Consider the following 19,462-nt stretch of genomic DNA (forward strand, 5'->3'; position numbering starts at 1 on the left):
AGTTGTGGTCAACTAGGTGAGGCCGAAGAGTGTGCAGGAGCTTCAGAGTTTTCTAGGACTGGCAAGTTATTATCGTCATTCGTAGATGGATTCTCTAAGTCGTCTGGGCCTTTAACTCAATTGACCAAGACGGGGGTGAAGTTTAAATGGGCTAGTGATTGCGAGTAATGCTTTTAGGAGTTAAAGCACCGGCTAGTTACTGCTCTGGTTTTGACCATTCCTTCTGGGGATGACAGTTTTGTGATTTATAGCGACGTGTCTCTGAAAGGTCTGGGGTGTCTGGTTATCAATAGGGTAAGGTAATAGCATATGCTTCACGGCAACTTAAGGAATACGAGAAGAATTACCCTACCCATGATCTGGAGTTAGTTGCAGTCGTGTATGCACTGAAGATCTGGTGACACTACTTGTATGATGTGCAATGTGAGATTTTCACTAATCATAAAAGCCTTAGGTACTTTTTCACGCAGAAGGAGTTGAACATGAGGTAGATACGGTGGCTTGAGTTGATCAAGGACTACGATTGAACCATCAATTATCACCCGGGAAAAGCTAATGTGGTAGCTAATGTGTTGAGCCGGAAGTCGGGACATGCGATTGTATCTGCAGTTGTAACTCAGCATCACATCAGACGGGATTTAGAGAGCTTGGGTATAGAGTTAGTGTTTGGTGATCATCAGGCTTTCCTTGCTAGCTTGGTGATCCAGCCGACTTTGTTTAAGCATATTAAAGCTGTGCAGGCTAGTGATGCGGAGTTAGTAGAGGTTACGGAGAAGGTACAACAGGGGTTGGCTATAGAATTCAACATCTTTAAGGGAGGTGTGTTGAGGTTTGGAACCAGGCTATGTGTTCGGAACAATGACGAGATTAGAAGGACGATTCTGGAGGAAGCGCACCGTTCGTTGTATACGGTACATCCGAGTAGTACAAAGATGTATCAGGATCTGCGCAAGACCTTCTGGTAGAGTGGTATGAAAAGGCAGATTGCTCAGTTTGTGGAGCAGTGTCTGACATGTCAGCAGGTGCTAAACATTAGAGGCCGGTAGGGCCGTTACAGCCCTTAGCTATTTCGGAGTGGAAATGTGAGCATATTTCCATGGATTTTGTGACCAGATTGCCGCCAGCACTTCACGGGCAGAATGCTATCTGGGTGATCGTGTACAGGTTGATGAAATCTGCTCACTTTTTACTAATGAAGGTTAGCTACCCTTTGAGTAAGCTAGCAGACTTATACGTGCATAAGATAGTTAGAATGCACGGATTACTGGTGTCCATTGTGTCAGATTGAGACTCGAGGTTTACCTCTCAATTCTGGATGAGCTTGCAAGTAGCATTAGGGACAAAGCTTACTTTCAGTACAGTGTTTCACCCCCAAACTGATGGAGAGTCAGAGAGAACAATACAAACCTTGGAGGATATGTTACAAGCTTGTGTGTTAGACTTTGGTGGTAGCTGGATACAGTTTATGCCACCGACAGAGTTCGCCTAAAACAATAGCTTTTAGGCTAGTATCGGGATGGCACCGTTCGAGGCTCTGTATGGTCGGAGGTGTCGATCTCCTCTATATTGGGATGAGGTTGGTGAACGTCAGGTGTTAGAACCTGAACTTGTGCAGTAGGCATCTGAGAAGGTGGGTTTGATCCGGGATAGGATTAAATTAGCTCAGAGTCAGTACAAGAGGTATGCAGATGTTCGCCGCCGTGATTCAGAGTTCGAGATGGGGGGTAAGGTATTCTTGAGGATTGCTCCAATGAAAGGGGTGATGAGATTCGGAAAGAAGGGCAAGCTGAGCCCGAGCTTTATCGGACCATCAGAGGTTCTTGAGTGAGTGGGTCTGGTAGCCTACAGGATTGCACTACCCCCAGCACTTTCAAGGATCAATGATGTGTTTCACGTATCCATGTTGAGGAGGTACGTGTTGGATCCATCGCATATTATTAGTTACGAGGACTTGGAGATTGGGAATACTTTAGCGTACGAGAAGGTACCTGTTCAGATATTGGACCGTAAAATTTAGAAGTTATGTACCAAGGACATATTGTTACTGAAGGTATTGTGGCGGAATCACGAGGTTGAGGAAGCTTCTTGGGAACTAGAAGCAAAGATACGCATGAAGTATCCACAGTTGTTCTGAGTATGTCTACATTACCTTACTTTGTACTAGAATAGGTGGTTAGTCGTTAGGAGTGTGTATTACCGTGAACTCCTGAGACGGTTTATGTATGTAACCACGGTATTCCTTCGCTATAAGTGAGGGTATGTATATATTGTGATGGGGCTGTGTTATAATGGTCGTCGGTTTCTTTCAAGAATCGAGTGTGTATTTGATGGTATGAAAAAGTTCAGGAATGAGAGATTGCAAATTTTGAGGACAAAATTTTTGTAAGGAGGGGAGGGGAGGTTGTAAGAACCCGAACCGTGATATATGGATTAAATTAATAAAGAGAAGGGTAAAATGGTAATTGAGTAGGCTTCGTCGACGAAGGCCTCAGGTTGCTCGATGACAAAATGTAGGAGCTCGTCGATGAGGAGAAGCCGAGAGGTTTTAGGAATCCCGAAATATCAGGCTCGTCGAAGAGGGAGGCCGAGTCAAAGAGCTATAAATATCCATTTTCATTGCTTAATAACTAAGAAATCAAAAATCCTCTCTCTCTCTCTCTCTAGGAACTCAAAATACTCTCTTTCTCTATAGATTTCTTTGTCGTACGTTGCAGGAATCGTCGATCTGATGTTACCATGAGGATCAGGGAAGGATTCTCTACAAGATTTATGGATCGAATCTTCGTTCCGGGCATTTTCGAGTTTTGGCTCGAAATCGAGGTAAGACTTGGTTTTCAATTTTGTTTCGGTAGTTATGTAGAGAATAGAATTGTGAGTATGTTCTGTACTGTGGTTTATAAGTTTTGGGAACTCAATTTTCGGTTTAGGGGCTGTAGAGCTTGGGTTTGGATTTTTGGGGAAAGGTAAGAGGATTTTGTTTATGTCGGTTATTTTTGAAATCGGACCCGATAAATTGTGGTTCACGGTCGTGTGTGCGTTTTGGTTACTCATTTGGGGGAATCTAATAAGTAAAATTATGGGTTTTTCATATTACAGTTTTGGGAAAAAGGGGGCATTGGGTTGCATCCCTGGTTTTGTTGGAAAACCGTAAATATATTGAGATATATATATTGTGTTATAAGGATGACCATGCCTTGTTTAAATTGTATATGTTTGGAAAATCATGATTTTGGATTACCAAATGAGTGTGGTTTGTTTGGTTATATGAGCATGCATGGTTGTGTTTTGTTGAAATGCAATAGGAAAGGGGTTCCGAATTGTTCCAGGTACTAAAAGAGTGTCTGGCTCTATATCCGAGGGTGTGAAACATGTGTGGTAAGAGTATCCGACTCTATATCCGAGGGCATGAGCTTTACCGGCTGATCACCAAAGGGTGTGGATCCACCAGTTATACCGGTACAATGACATGGGAGCCTAGGGCTAGCCTATGTGTCGGGGACGCAGTGTAATGCAGGCCAGATTTGGGCCGAAGGGTGTGACAACACCGGGTTACTTGATCATGTGTGTGTGTGTGAATGCGCTGTACTGGATCTGTTTTGTGAAAATACTGGAATTGTATTGAACTGTGTATGTTTTATGTAATGATAACACTCATATGTCACACACTGATATAACTTAGATCTGCCTTACTGCGAGGTGTCTCACCCCTACTGTACGTACATATTTTTCAAGTCCTTTGAGTAACCAGAACTAGCGTCCTTGTGTTGGGAGTGTAGTGGTCAGTGTACTACGAGAGGTACTTGGGTAAGTACTAGGACTGTTTCGGGTTGTGTTTTGTGGTTTTGGTTGACACCCGGACTGTGTTTTGTATTATGGAACCTAGATTCCTTTTGTATAGAATCTGGTATGGCACATAATATGTATAGAAAGACCTTTTTCCGCTGTGTATCTGTTATGTATATGAATGTATATAGGGTGCTTGGGAACCCCACGGGGTCGGACCCTCATTCAATGTGCTGTGTCATGGATCTTTTGTATGATACATGGATAGGTTAGGTTACTATTTCACCCTTGGGTCCCATTACTAGGTTTGGGGCATGACACTAGCTTTTGAAGAAGCATTTCATTATACACCAAAACTCTTATTCTCATTTGTATTTGCAGTTTGGGTTTGAATCGTTCTAGACGAGGGGATATTGTTTGGAAAGGTTGCTCCGCATATAAGGAGTGGTGTAACGGATGGCTCTGCTCGAGTGAAGGAGCGTGTATAAGATGGCTTTGCCTTAGTTGAAAAAGTGGATAGTGAAATCCTGAAGCGGTTGTTTTGAGGCGAAGACATAGGCAGGGATAGTCGAACCTTATAAAAATCGTCGTATTTGCTTTCTCTTTCCTTACACTATTTATTTTTCTGCACTTGTATGTTTACATTTATTTTGTTGTGATTATTGTATATGTTTTAAATATTGTCTTATGATTGTTTTAGAAACCCTAAGATTGAAATATTGTGTGTTTTAAAAATAGGGCAAAAAGTGACCTAAATTTTAAAAAATATCCAATTCACCCCCCCCCCCTTTTGGAATTATATCATAACTCACAAATGGTATCAGAGCCTTGTTGCAAAAATCTTGAACATTTTTGTTAAAGATCACATAGCTCATCTTGGTGTATCCCCTTTTGGTGAGGGACAAACATCTTCACGCCCTTTAATCTTTTGTGGTGTTAACTACACTTTTTGGAAACAAAGAATGCAATTTTTTTTTCAAAACATAGATTGGAATGTGGAGGGTTGTTGCCAAGGGAGACTATCTACCTATGGCAATTGTAGAAGGTAAAAGTGTCCCTAAATCTGAGGATAATTTTAGTGATGAGGATATGAAGTTAGTATAAGTAAATGCCAGTGTCATGAATGCCTTATACTGTGCATTAGATGCAAATGAATTTAATAGAATCATGGCATGTAAAACGGCTAAGGAGATTTTGGATAAACTAGAAATAACATATGAGGGAACTAAGGATCTGAAGGATAGTTGTATAGATATGCTTACTAGTGAATATGAAGCTTTTAGAATGACTTCCAATGAATCTATACAATTCATGTACACTAGATTCACACACATTACTAACTCTCTTCATGCTTTTCGTAAAACATATCCTACTTATGAGATGATCAGGAAGGTACTCTGAGGATTACCTTCATTCTGGGAGCCAAAAGCAACAACTATAGCTGGAGGGAGAGATTTAAAAGTAATGACGCTGGACAAGCTCATTGTATCCCTCATCACATATGAAATGGCGATCAACGAGAGGTTAAATGAGCAGAGCAAAATAAAGAAAGTTACAGCTCTCAAAGCTTTAGCGAGTAGCTCCAGTAAGGAAAGTGATCAAGACTCCAACGAGGACATAGCCTTGCTGACCAAAAAGTTCAGCAATTTCTTTAAAAGGAATGGGAGATCAGCCATAATATATCAGGGCTCACGAATGAAAAGAGGAGAGTCGAGCAAGAGAAAACAGAAGTCAGATCCTTAGATGTGTTACAACTGCAAAGAAGTTGGCCACATCAAGCCAAAGTGCCCATTACTCAAGGACTCCAAAAATAAAAAATAAAAAAAGGCCATGAAAGCCATCTCTTGGGACAAACAAAGTTCCAGCAGTTTTGACAATGACTCCAACGACAATGAAGTTGCTAACTTGTGCCTAATGTCACACAATAATCATGAGGTAGAATCATCTTGTTCGTTTTCTTAGTATTATTCTAGTGATGATTCTAATGATAATAGCATGTCTACATATAAATAATTGTAGCAGGAGTATCTTAGTGTTCATAAGTTGCTTGAGAAAATAACTAAAAAGAACACTGATTTGAAAAATATTAATAAAGAATTATCAAAGTTTTTAGAAAATGTAAAGGAGTCTCATTCTACTTTGATAAAAGAAAAGGAGTTGAAAATTGCCAGTTTAGAAAGAAAAATGGAAGATGATTCCAAAATTATTTACAAATTTACAAGAGGCCAAAACATTTTTGAAAAACTCCTTGGTGCTCAAAGAAAATCTTTAGACAAGGAAGGACTTGGTTTTAATGGAAAAGAAAATAGGAAACAGAAAAATCTTTACATGGGCTATTTTGTGATGGAATCAAAATCTTATACTTCCTAAAAAGTGTCTTATTTGCATACCACATGTTTTATGTGTAAGAAGAAAGGCCACATTAAATTTGACCTTCCTTTAAAAAATAAGGACACTAAATCTAAGATGGTCTGGAGTGTTAAGGGAGAGTCAGGTACTAACCCTAATGGACCCAAGAAAATTTAGGTACCAAAAGTAGTCACTTAAGTCTTTCTTGTAGGCATACTTTAGGGCATCCTCCTCCAAAGATAAATGGTATTTGGAAAGTGGAGGCTCAAGGTATATGACAGGTGATAAAGCAAAGTTCGCATCCATTACGCCAAACGATGGAAGATTCATCACCTTTGGAGATAATGCCAAAGGAATAATCATAAGAGTCGGGAAGGTTGATAAGGAACCTTCTCTCATTGTTGATAATATTCTATTAGTAGAAGGTTTGAAGCATAATTTGTTAAGTATCAGTCAGTTATGTGATAAAAGGTATAAGGTGTCTTTTGAATATGATAAATGCATTATTGAAAATCCATCTGAGCATAAAATACTTTTTACTGCTAATTGTCATGATAATTTTTATACCATTAGCTTTGACAACTTAGCCTCACAAGATGTAAAATGTTTTTCTGCAATTAATGAGGTTAGTTGGCTTTGGCATAGGAGACTAGGACATGCTAGTATGGACTTGCTTTCAAAACTACTAAAAGGAGAATTGGTTAAAGGCTTACCTAAGACAAAATTTGTAAAAGATAAAATTTATGATGTTTGTTAACTCGGTAAACAAACCAAGTCTATTTTTTTTTAAAAAAGAAACTTATCTCTACTAGTAGGCCACTACAAATGCTTCACTTAGATTTATTTGGCCCAAATCAAGTCCAGATTGTAGGAGGTAAATCCTATGCATTTGTAATTGTTGACAATTACTCTAGGTTCACATGGGTCATATTTCTAGCATTTAGGATGAAGCATGTGAGAGACTTGCCAAATTATGTAGAAAAATTCAAAATGAAAAGGGGTATACAATCACACATAACGGAGTGATAGAGGGAGAGAGTTTAAAAATAAGGATACGGAAAAATTTTGTGATTTACATGGCATATCTTATAACTTTTCAGCACCTAGGACTCCACAACAAAATGGAGTAGTTGAGAGAAAGAATAGATCCTTATAGGAAATGGGTAGAACTATACTAAATGAACACAATCTTCCCAAATACTTCTAAGCTGAAGCGGTAAGCACCGCTTGCTATGTCATGAATAGTGTATTAATTAGGCCCACTTTCAACAAAACCTCTTATGAATTGTGGAATGGTCATAGGTCGAATATTTCCTACTTTCACATCTTTGGCTGTAAGTGTTTTGTTTTAAGAGATAAAGATAACCTAGAAAAGTTTGATGCAAAATATGATGAAGGAATATTTCTTGGTTATGCTCTAGATAGTAAAACCTATAGAGTGTTTAACAAAAAAACTTTAATTGTTGTAGAATCTATCCATGTAGTTTTTGATGAGTCCAATCCCTTCTCCAAAAATACTGATGAGGATGATCTAGAGATAAGAAAGAGGTTAAAAAAATTGTCCATTGAAAATAATGAAGAAAAGAGCACAGAAATTAAAGAAACATCTATTGAGGATAATCAGATGGATAATGAGACTCGAGAACTACCTAAGGAGTGGAAATTTGAGAAGAATCACCCCAAAGATTAAATTATTGGTGAACCTTCATGCAGAGTAGCCACCCATTCATCACTTAAAAACATGTGTAGTCACATAGCATTCTTATCTTAGAAAGAGCCTACGAATGTGCATGAGGCAATAGATGATGAATCTTGGGTGATATCTATGCAGGAAAAGCTAAACCAATTTGAGAGGAATAAAATCTAGACCTTGGTTCCCAGATCAGATGATCATACTATCATTGGAACCAAATGGGTCTATAGGAACAAAAAGGATGAAAATGGGGTTGTAATTAGGAACAAAGCCAGATTAGTAGCCCAAGGATACATCTAGGAGGAAGGAATAGAATTTGAAGAAACATATACTCCCGTGGCTAGAATGAAGCCATTTGTATATTATTAGCCTATGCATCTTTTAATGACTTCAAGTTATATCAGATGGACGTTAAAAGTGTATTTTTGAATGGCTACATAAATGAGAAGGTATATGTTGAGCAACCTTCAGGCTTTGAAAACCACGAACGTCCAAATCATGTATTTAAATTGTTAAAAGCTTTATATGGACTAAAGAAAGCTCCTACAGCTTGGTATAAAAGGTTAAGTGGTTTTCTCCTAGATAATGGGTTCACAAGAGGAAAAATTGACACAACTCTCTTCATAAAATCTGAAAATGAAAATATGCTCCTAGTGCAAATATATGTTGATGATATCATCTTTGGAGCAACTAATGAAGAGATGTGTAATGAATTTGCCAAATGCGTGCAAGATGAATTTGAAATGAGCATGATGGGTGAACTTACTTTCATTCTAGGACTTCAAATAAAACAAGCTACATATGGAACATTTGTTAGCCAATCAAAATATGTAAAAGACTTGCTCAAGAAATTCAATATGGAAGATGGCAAAATTCTAGGGACACCCATAAGCACTTACACCAAATGAAATAAAGATGAGTAAGGTATACCGGTAGATGTTAAGCCCTACCGAGGTAAGATTGATTGTTTGCTATACCTGACTCCTAGCAAACCAGATATCATGTTTCGTGTATGTATGTGTGCTAGATTCCAAACTGCACCAAAAGAGTCACACCTACTAGCAGTTAAGAGGATACTTAGGTACCTCACCAAGACTATTGATTTAGGATTATGGTACCCTAAGTATACTTCATTTGAGATTGTCAGCTATTCTGAGGCAGACTTTGCCAGTAGCAAAGTAGATCGGAAGAGCACGAGTGATACGTGTCATTTCTTAGGACAATCTCTAATTTCTTGGTTTTTTAAAAAATAAAACTCAGTAGCACTGTCCACAGCTGAGGTTGAATATATAGTGGCTAGAAGTTGTTGTGCTCAAACGCTTTATATGAAATAACAACTTATGGATTACAAATTGCACTATGATACAGTTCCAATCAAGTGTGATAACACTAGTCATTGACTTTGGTGTATTCTCAAAATGGGGGGATGAATTGGGTATTAAAGATTTATTCCTAAGTTTATCCAAATTAGCAGCAGTAATATACAATCTAGGGTTTTTCTATACAATTGTAAACCCAATCAACACATGTACAACATATAATGAATCAGACATACAACATACATGTGCTGAAAATGAAAGTGCAGAAAATAAATTGCAAAAATATAAAGTACACGCAGATATGTTATTGGGATTCAGCCAATACTACCTACATCCCCGCCTCAGCTTGCAAGCTCGAGGATTAGCACTATTGCTCACTTAACGGGTGGAGCGGCACCGGTTACAACTAAGTCAAATTCTCAGGGCCAACCTCAACCTTTACAAACTATTCTTACTGGGCGGAGAAGGCCCTACCGATCCTTACGGCCTAGATTAACACCCCCTTAGGCCATTACTGGAATACAACAATGAATACAAATTTCGTGTACAATGTATGTGCTTCTCCAACAAGAAAATTTGTACCAATGCGCACAAGTAATAACTAATGCACTTCAATATGATAAGAACTATAAGCTCAGTGCAATATGTGTGCAACAACACTCAATCTAATGTCAATGATCAATCAATAGCAAGAGTGTATTTCCAAGCAATCTTTGAAATAATATGTCAATATCTAACCACCACAATAAGGGTTTCAAAGATTTTCAACAAGAGTAATCAAAATATCTCTAAAAAAGATTTTCAAAAAATTCTAGCACAAGAGATATTTGAAAAATAAGCTTGTGAAAATAATTTTTGCACAATCACAATACAAGCTTTACGAGTCTTGCAACCCAAGTTCCAAGACTCACAAGCTACAAAGTTCTCCCCACATAAAGATTATTAATTAAACCGGGCGGGGGGGGGGGGGAACTTTAGGGCTAAACTCTCAATCAAAAATCAATCACACAATTGCAACAATGAGAGTTATAGTAAGTGGGAAGTGTAGAATGCCTCACAATACTCTCATTTAATAAGATTTTTCAAATGAATGAGTAAAGGATGAGTATTTGGCTTTGAGTATGAAGAAGGGCTCTCAAAAAATTCAGAGGAATTTTTCCTAATGAAAATTGTTAGCTTTGGTGCAATCTTAAGAGGGGGGGGGGGGTGGATTAGTATTTAAAAATTCTTCCTAGGTTTAGTTAATCTAGTAGGCAGTATTTCACAAACCTAGGGTCTTTCTACGTATTCACAATCCCAAACAAATATTCAAATAATAAACATAAACACACAGGTGTAGAATGTAAATTGTGAAAAATAAAATCAACACCAAATGTGATATCGGGGTTCGGCCAATACTGCCTACGTCCCTGCCTTGGCATACCCGCACAAGGATTACACTATAAGCTCACTTAATAGGTGGAACAGCACTGATTACAACTAGGTCAATTAACAAAGCTGACCTCAACCTACACCTTACCAGGATGGTGCACCTAGATTTCTTAACTGGGTCTAAGCCAATTTGGGACTATTTAACAAGGCTAGTCCTCCTCTTCAGGCCCGTGCCTGGAATACAATGAATATGAAAAATTTGTGTACATGGAAATGCTTCTTACACAAGTTGATATGTACTACAATACGGACAGTATAATCAATGCACTACCAAAAGATAGGATTTGATAAGCTCAGTGTAGTCTTAATGTCTACTCTCAAGGATGAACGCAAATATGACAATCAGTGCATGAGAGTGTAAACGGTATGATCTTTGTGTCAAATAATGATTTCAATCACAATGCATAAACAAAGATCCTAGACACACTTTAAATATCTCAACAAATATTTTTCTCAAAATATATACCTCAAGAGATATTCAGAGTTAGTTATCTTTGTGTTCAAAATGATATTATCAATCAAAGAGTACAATAACAAAGATCTTCATAAGCAAATATCCCAAAAATATTTTTCTCAAAAAATAAGCACACTAGATATTTGAAAACGATTCGTAACAAAATTGTTTCACGAACAAGAAGCAATACGAACTCTTGAGTAGCAAAACTCACAAGCTCTATGAAGTTTTCCTACGGAAGACTTATTAATGAAGTCTCCTAGAAAAACTCAAGCTTACTTTTGGATAAAAATGTATCTTAATCAACTATAACTAACAAGAGTGTAAGCTTAACCAAAAACTCACAATAGCACTCTTACTTAGCAAAGTTTGCAATGAGGATTAGTAAGAATGAAGAAATGAAGCTTGAATGTGAGAAATAGAGCTTTTAAAAATCAGAGAAAATTTGCTAATTGTTTTTATTAATCATACCCTAATTTTTACAAATGAGGGGGTATATATAGAGTTTCTCAAAATTATAATTGTTCAGGACATGTAAGGTATTATTATGATTGTTTAAAAACGTTTTAGCACAATTAAGCCTTTTAAAAAATTTAGCCGCGGTAAAAAAACTTGTCCAACCCAAGAGCACCAGTCGACTGGACTTAAGGTTCAGTTGACCAAGTGACAAAGTTCGGTCGACCGGGAGAAATTTGAATTGAGAGTTCGGTCGACCAGACTAAGGCTCCCAAGGGTGATTTTTCCATTTCCGCGCGGTTCGGTCGACCAGGTGATTTTGAACTTTAAAGTTGGGTCGACCGGGTAGTTGGATTCTCCCATGTGGCGGTTCAGTCGACTAGGGTGTTGCCTGTATAAATCTGGTTGGTTGACTGAGAAGTCAAATGTTGACCTTGTAGGAGTTCGGTCGACTAAGTTGTGTGAACTTGGCAAGGTATGGTCGACTGAGCTATGGTCAAACTGTTGACCTCTAATTGGTTTGGTCGACCGAGTGATTTACACTGTGAAAGTTTGATTGACCGAACATGCATTTTTAATGCATTTCGGTTCTAATCCCTTTGTATATGAACCCTATTCATATGATGATTTAATTTAAGAAGATAAGACATATTTTTATGAAGCACAGGGATTCCTAAGGTCAGTTTAGGTCTTCTTAAGGACATTGAAAAAATTCGACGTCAGTCGACCGAAGGTTGTCCGAAGGGTGATCCCTAAGGTTCAACTATGGTCATTGAGCTTATCAATCCTACCATGTAGGTAAGACATTAATTATTACAGACCATGTTCCTATGTTACTATTACAAACCCAAAATGATAAATATAATTTACAACAAATAAAAGATTTGGGTCTTTATCTTCTTTAGGCCCATGTGCGTGCACCATATGATACTTCCAATTGATCCTGCACACAAATTCATCAACCATTAAGTACAAAGAGTATTTGTCATTATCAAAATCGGGTATGACCCATAGGGTAAACAACAATCACTAATCCTAGATTAATTTGGGCAAATGAACATATATATATATAGGCATACTCTGAAATATTACCATTGGGACACAAGGGTAATTATTAAAATTATTCTTAATCAAGTTTAACTTAAATAACCCTGATTTACCCTTAATTACCTGTGGTAAATTTTGGCTAACCCTAGAGTTTTGGGTGTTTGAACCTTGGGTTCGGTCACCCGAATAGACTCATGAAGAAAAGTGAACTTCTTGCGTTTGAGTGCCTGAGGATAGGTTTGAGTGGCTGAACTAGGCTATTTTCCAACTTGCTCGAGGTTCAGTCTCCTGATCAGAAGTTTGGTCTGCCGAACTTCAACATTTGGTCGCCCGAGCTCAAAATGAACTTGAAGTTCGAGCGCCCGAGGACGCTGGGAAAAGTTAAGACTCGGGTTCGGTCGACAATGGACGTTTAGTTCAAAAAAGTTTGGTTGCCCATTCCACAGTCAACATTTTGAATTTTCACATGTTCGGTCTACCAAGGCATTTTCAATGCACAAGTTTGGTTACCCGAAGCCCTTTTAAACTTGAGATTTGGTCTAGTTTTTGGTCCTAAGTTACCCCGGTTTGTATATATATTATTTGTGAGAATATGGAGATTTTTCCTAAGTGATTGTGTAAGGACCTAGGGTCTATCTAAGGACTTTTTACTTAGTCCCAAAAATCTAGTGTCGGTCGACTGAAGGTCGACCAAAGGGTGATCCCTAAGTTCAATCTATGGACTTGAGCTTATAGGTTCGTACATACATGATATGCATCAATTAGTACAAACTGTTGGAATTTAAATAATATTATAGACCTGAATTAAAAATACAAAGAAATAAAACACTTTGGGTCTTCTTTTTCTTCAAGTCAATATGTGCCACCATATGATTTCGCCAATATGATCTAGTACACAAACTTGACAAACATTAAATATCAAAGTATTTGTCATAATCAAAACAGGACATGACCTATAGGGTTAACAATCTCCCCCTTTTTGATGATGACAAATACCTTATGCAAAAGTGGGTACAGCTAAGAAAGGCTCTTCCTCAAAGTGTGCATAAAGAAATTTCAAACATATACAACCAAGAAAGGCTCCCTTTGAAAGTATGCATAAGGAAATTTCAAACATATAATGATTACCTAGTTTTGCCTACTTGTCCCCCTTTTGGCAGCAACAAAAAGGGTCATACAAGAATAACAATTGAAACATATAGGCGAGCAAAGGATAATTGTCATTTAAATACAAATATGGTTTTGAGAAACTATTTAGAAATTTCAGCAGTATGCTGTTTGAAAATAGAACATTTTTCCAAAAAAAAAAATTTGTATCTAATTGACCTGTTTGAGTTCAACAAATGATTTATAGTAATTTACATCAATCAACTCAAATAGTCCAGCATATCAATAAGTATTACTTTCAACATCCAAAAAGATAATATAATCATACAATGCAAAATGAATGACAAAGATAGCCTCATAAAGTATGACATATAACAATTAAGCACACAAACAATATAATTGGTCATTAAAAAATTTAAATGACATGAAAATAGAATTAGACCATAAATATGCACAAACCATTGCAATTGAAACATATCATAAGACCCGTGAATGATTTGAGTTTAAAGCACACGACATATGATAGCAAATAGTTGGTTTGAGAACAAACACAGTCTAACTAGTTCGCATGCATTTTCATGTGACGTTACCGAACCAGTTATGCAATTTAAAAAGTATATGTTTGTAATAGTAAGGCAAGATATAAAAGATTTTTTATTTGAAATAATTTCTTTCCAAATAATAAAAATATATGTAAATATATATGTAAATATATATATATATATATATATATATATATATATACATATATGTATATATATAACTATATATCCCCCTTAGGATGTTGTAAAAAATACAAGGGGTGCTTGCGGAAAAAGAAACTTTAATTTAATGCAAGCAAGCAAACATTATTCTGGTTTATCAATTAAGTACACACTAAAATATAACAAAAATCATAACCATATGGATCCAAAGAAAATATTAACAGACAAATGCAAGATCATATGACTAAAACGGATGATTGTGGCAAAACTACAAATTTCAATTTAAGATTTTAAATATAATCATTTTATTTCAGCACAAGCCACACTTGATTCAAAATAGATCTAAGCTAAAATTATTTGAGAGCATAACAAGATGAATATTTAATTTTAGATGCTCCCCCTATCATTTGGAATCCTAACTTAGATGCAATAAACTGCTTATACTGGATAAAGAAATATTTCATTATGCCTAGTAGTATTAGCCATCATTTTGAAACGTTTAAACCAACCATATCTCAATAGATATTAAGGCATTTTATAATGCTCATTACCAAGAGCAATCCATATCTCAATCATAAAACCATGAAAGTTGGATATTATGCTCAGGGTTTCCAGAAGAGCCTCAATATTTCAAAACCGATGTGATGCATTTGAGTTTTTTATGTTCTTTCTATAGGGATGGAACTGAGCTCATCTAAATATTCTCGATGATTATGCAAGGATGAAATTTAATTATTCAATTGATTTTCACTTATCATTTCAAAAATATTTAAACTTTCATTTTATTATAATCATCTTTGGACAAGGTTTTACTTGGGAAAATTCTAACGAAAATTCGGCAGCATGCCGTCTGTAAATCGGACATTTTCCCATAAAACCTGTACCTGATAGGTTCAAATAAGTAATTTTTAATTCAGTTCAAGGCACACAAGAACCTAAAACTACTACTAGGATGCAATATACATCAACTGCATCTGCCATGTAGGAGACATTCAACACAAGCTTGCAATCAGGTAGCTCAAAAACAAATCATGTAAAATAAAACTATCTAATAGTTTTTATCAATTAGTGCACTATGGATAGCTATGTATAATTTAGTTCCCATAAAGATATACGTGCATATAATATGATATAAGATTAGGAGAACCTTTGAATTTTAAACCATAGAAGATGAATGCTCCCCTTGAGTTATGCACTTATTCATTTTATGCCTTTCTTTCATCTTCAAGTTCAATAACCAAGAATTATAATATGTTTACTGATTTTAGCTTGGCTTTGAGTTCTTAGGCTTATTGGACCAAAAAGTCACAATGGATATTCGTTTAAGCGTGATAAGCCAATGTTTGCCTCTTTTCTCATAATCTTCAAAATGTGAGAGACACAAGTTGGAATGACTTTCATTTTAAACTACATGCATATAGGTCAACTTGAATTTTATGCATTCATCTGGATTGAGACCTAATGCAACCACTTTAGCCATTCAACATATCATGAAGGATATGAATCTAATAGATTTGATTTTATGTTTGAGAGCTTATGAAGCAAAAAAGAATAAATACTCTTAACCGTTAAATTATCATTTAGTTCAGAAGAGTATTTAGAATAAGTGGACATTTTTAAAAATATTTCGCGCTTAGTAATCATGTCCAGGTTTGGGAAAAGAGCGTCTAGGAGTGAATGAATTTTTGAATACAACTCTTTGGGGAATGGAATGTATCCTTTAGATATGATTATAATTATGAGCAAGGATAAGAGCCAAGGAATGGGAGAAACCCTATCGAATATGATCGTAGTTTGGTAAGTATTTCCTATGGAGGAGATGATGCATCAAAACAAAGGGTTTTTATATTTAAGGTTCAAGGGGAATATTTTGATTTAATAATAAAACTTGAATCCCTTGAAGGATGCCTCTAATTTGATTTAGGAAGGATGTCTTTAAATTAAGCACTGGGTAGAATAGGAATTTGTGAAGGACAATACTTATGTCTGAAATGATGACTAAGTTTTTGATCAAGGCCTTTATGTTCAAAGAATGTCATATGATAAGCTCTCTATATATATTAGTCATTTATGATCAATAGTGCTTTTAGCCTAGAGTGATGACTGAACTTTGATCTAGACTTTTAGGTTTAAAGATAAGCTTAGGGATAAGGGATATATAGTGTAAGACGAAACCCAAAACCTCAACTTTGTGAAATGGACAAAGTATGCTTAACTTAGGATGTTTATATTTAAGTGTGGGTTAAGCATTCTGAATTATATACCAGGCATATGCGTCTTGTCCATTTGGAAGTGAATTTTCTTTGCCATGCTTTTGAGAATTTATTCAAGATATGATTTTTGTTTTTCATCTTAGTATTTTAAGGTTCTAGAATTTTAGCTTTACGCACAAACCACTTCCCAGGCCTTTCAAACATCATAACCCCTAAATGTAGTCCTAGGGTTTAAGGAAGAATTAACTAATTTGGTAATATTAATTTAAGTCCATTTTTCCTTAGGTTCTATGGGGTTCGCCTTCATGATTACCCACTTCAATTTCCCATCTAAGCCTCGGACACTTCTAAATAGACAATTAAGGCTGATGTGCCTTTTCATTTTACTAAATAAGCAAACTTTATATGCCTGTGAACAATTTTGCTTATTTACTCTAGATGAGGCATGCATATGATAATGGGATTTAAAAAATGAGCCCTTTTTGAAATTTTTTTTCCTTTTAACTTCCAAGGGTTTATCATTGTTATTCTTTTCACAAAAGGGTTTGAAAATCATTTCAGAATAGTCTTCAGTTTTTCTTTACAAGCAAATGATTTTCAAAACTTTCACAATCTTTTTCTTTTCTAAGGTGGCATGATGTTCTCTTAGGTTTTCTAATTGTATTGCCCACCCTTTACTCTCATTCTCCAAGATTGTTTTTTCCTTTAGACATCCTAACTAAAAACTTATGTATTTTCAATAAAGCCTTTTCTAGTTCTTCATACACATGCATGTTTTCATTATTGGATTTAACACATGATTCATTACAACATTTAACACAATCATTACATGAATCATTGCATGTGTCATCAGTAGGATTATCACAAAATTCAACAAATGATTCATCAAATGCAATATTAATTAAACCAGAAGGTGAGTCATACCTCCTCGTTGGTTATTGCGATTATCTCATGATCTGCCACTACCTGATCATTTGATCTTGGAGCTTCTAGAGTGGCAATCTCCTTTTCTTGGGTCTCTCCATATTTCTTTTCCAGATCAACCCAGATCTCCCTCGCATTTGTACATGCCATAATCTCAAGAAAAATATTAGAATTTAAAGTGCAATACAATAAATTCATGACATGTGAATTTGCATGCAATAAATTTATATCATTTTCGTTAGCTCGCATACAAATGCCTTTGACAATCGCCTACTAGGCCCTCTAGTCCATTGATTTTATAAATATGCTCATTCTAATTTTCCAGGCAGTGTAATCAATACCATAAAATAATAGAGGACTGGAAAGTGATCGTCCGTCTCCGAATGGGGATACACCAATGTGAGCCATCGCAATCTTTTGCAAAAACATTTAAGTCTATGCAATGAGGCTCTGACACCAATTGCTGACTTTGGTGTATTCCTAAGAGGGGGGGGGGGGGAATTGGGTATTAAAAATATATTCCTAGGTTTATCCAAATCAGCAGCAGTAATATACAACCTAGGGTCTGTCAATATAATTGTAAACCCAATCAACACATGTACAACATATAGTAAATCTGGCATACAACATACTTGTGCTGAAAATGAAAGTGCAGAAAATAAATTGCGGAAATATAAAGTACACGCATGATATGTTATCAGGGTTCGGCTAATATTTCCTACGTCCCCACCTCAGCTCGCAAGCTCGATGATTACCACTATTGCTCACTTAATGGGTGGAGTGGCATCGGTTAAAACCGGTTTAAATTCCTAGGGCTAACCTTAACCTTTACAAACTCTCCTTACGAGGCGGAGAAGACCCTACCGATCCTTATGGGCTAGATCAACACACCCTCAGGCCACGCCTGGAATACAACAATGAATACAAATTTCATGTACAATGTTTGTGCCTCTCCAACAAGCAGATTTGTACCAGTACACACAAGTAATAACTAATGCACTTCAATATGATAAGAACTATAAGCTCAGTGCAATATGTGTTCAACAACGCTCAATCTAATGTCAATGATCAATCAATAGTAAGAGTGTATTTCCAAGCAATCTTTGAAACAATTTGTCAATATCTAACAACCACACTAAGGGTTTCAAAGATTTTCAACAAGAGTAATCAAAATATCTCTAAAAATATTTTCACAAAATTCTAGCACAAGAGATATTTGAAAAATAAGCTTGTGAAAATAACTTTTGCACAATCACAATACAAGTTTTACGAGTCTTGCAACCCAAGTGCCCAGACTCACAAGCTACAAAGTTCTCCCAACACAAAGATTATTAATTAAACCAAGGGGGGGGGGGGAACTTTAGGGCTAAACTCTCAATCAAAAATCAATCACACAATTGCAACAATGAGAGTTATAGTAAGTGGGAAGTGTAGAATGCCTCACAATACTCTCACTCAATAAGATTTTTCAAATGAATGAGTAAAGGATGAGTACTTGGCTTTGAGTATGAAGAAGGGCTCTAAAAAATTCAAAGGAATTTTTCCTAATCAAAATCACTAATTCTGTCTTAATTTGTGCAAATGAATATATATATAGGCACACTTAAAAATATTATCGTTGGGACACAGGGGTAATTATTAAAATTATTTTAAATCAAGTTTAGCTCAAATAACCCTGATTTACCTTTAATTACTCACGGTAAATTTTAGCCAACCCGAGAGTTTTGGGCATCTGACCCTTGGGTTCGGTCACCCAAATAGACTCATGAAGAAAAGTGAACTTTTAGAGACCCGAAGAATTATAGTAATTAAATAATAAAAGGAAGGAGGAAAAGGGAATTTCAAAAAGAGTATTCAGCAGGGTCTCGTCAACGAGCGCAAAGCATTCGTCGACGAATAGGCTTCTTGGGCTCGTCGACATGGACGCGTGTCTCGTCGACGAGACATTACCAAGAGGGCTGATTTTAGGGCATAAAATTCAT

The sequence above is a fragment of the Malania oleifera genome, unplaced genomic scaffold (genome assembly GCF_029873635.1).
Source record: "Malania oleifera isolate guangnan ecotype guangnan unplaced genomic scaffold, ASM2987363v1 ctg607, whole genome shotgun sequence".
NCBI lineage: Eukaryota > Viridiplantae > Streptophyta > Magnoliopsida > Santalales > Ximeniaceae > Malania > Malania oleifera.